This window comes from Ostrea edulis, chromosome 4, assembly GCF_947568905.1.
Source record: "Ostrea edulis chromosome 4, xbOstEdul1.1, whole genome shotgun sequence".
Taxonomy (NCBI): domain Eukaryota; kingdom Metazoa; phylum Mollusca; class Bivalvia; order Ostreida; family Ostreidae; genus Ostrea; species Ostrea edulis.
Genome location: NC_079167.1, coordinates 78,378,339 through 78,379,944, shown reverse-complemented (window position 1 = coordinate 78,379,944; position 1,606 = coordinate 78,378,339).

Genomic DNA, 1,606 nt, shown 5'->3' with positions numbered 1-1,606 from the left:
CAAATTTTGTCAATCGAATTCAAAATTCTATCCTATAATGTACATTATTGAATGAATTATAGTAAATGTTGGCACTAATTTCATGATTGTTACATTTAATATGTCATTAAAAGTCAAAAACAAAAAAGATTCTATATCAGTTCATCAGACGAAATATCCTCATTTTCGAGTCAAATTTTGTAATTGTCCATATGCAAAAGTTTATAGCTTTCCCCGCTGAACATTTGAAAAGGGGAAGTAACTCCTCCTGGAGTGATCTTAATTGATGTTGAGACCCGTAACTGGTGTGCATGGTCAAAATTACCGATCTGCGCGAGCATTCACTTGCGTTTCTTTTTTATTGGATAATACTAAAACGTTTGTAACTATCTTATTTAAAAAGCGAATGAGTTGATATTTACAGTATTGGTAGATGATATGTATATTGTTATAACTGTGTAATGAAAAATGCAAAAGCACACGCGCATGCGCGTGCGTCGTTTTTCAAATGTTCATTTTTTAAAGGACGATACCGTTTTTGTTTTTGTTTTTCATCAAATTCTTTTGATGTTAAGGTTATAAATGTGTCTTGGTACTTCTTAGAAATTGCTGTGGCTAAAATTACTGCTCAGCACGTGCATGAACGTATGCTGAATTCTGATTGGACGTTTTAAAATCACTATAACTTCCTTATGATTGATGCAAACGTTATGAAATTCATACTGTGGGTATATGATACAAATGCCTTTTGAATGATATCAACAAAAGTGCGGAATCATACACGCGTGCCTTTGTATGCACGTGCATTGCTTTCTTTCATTTCTTGGAACGTACCACATGTAATCAAAGGCTAAAATAAACTGATTATTGCTATAGGTTTACAATGACATCACTTTTTAATTGAGGAGGTTTGAGGAATATATGTAACGGTCCCCGTTACAATTAGAACTAGTTTATTTTGTTATCAACCTAGATATTTTCCCATTTAAAACTTATACGATTTAGAACCAACATTTTAACTGTTAAACCAACTCTCATATCTATTAGATGAAACACAGAGCAGAAATACGAAAAATGTAATTATTGATTATTAATTAGGACATTGGATGTGTTTTCTTTTAAACTACAAATGTAATAGATATGTTGATAAATGTACGCAATCATACTGTCTTGTTTGAAGTCAACAATCCATGCATGTGCATCTGGTGAAAAATACACGTAGAAAATAAAGGCGTATAACATAACAGTTATAGACTGTGTCTTCAGACAACGGCTATGTTGTTTAACCCTCGAACGATCTGTGGCCATCAGCTTAGGGCTTCAGGCAACAGATCCGTTATCTGGTCAATCAGACAGCAGTTGTCACCGGACCCAGTCAATAACTGTATAATGTATATCATAATAGGATTAGGTAGCAGGTAGAGCCTATAGAAGCCTTCTCCTGAAGTACAGAATCTCTACATGACATACATGTACTTATTATAAATACAAATTTAGTCGCAATAATCAAATTAAATAATATATATTATGAAAATACCTATTTTAAGTATGTATACATATTATAAGATGTCAGTAGTAAATGACATAATCATCTTTGCAATAACAATAAGATGAAATATACTGAGTA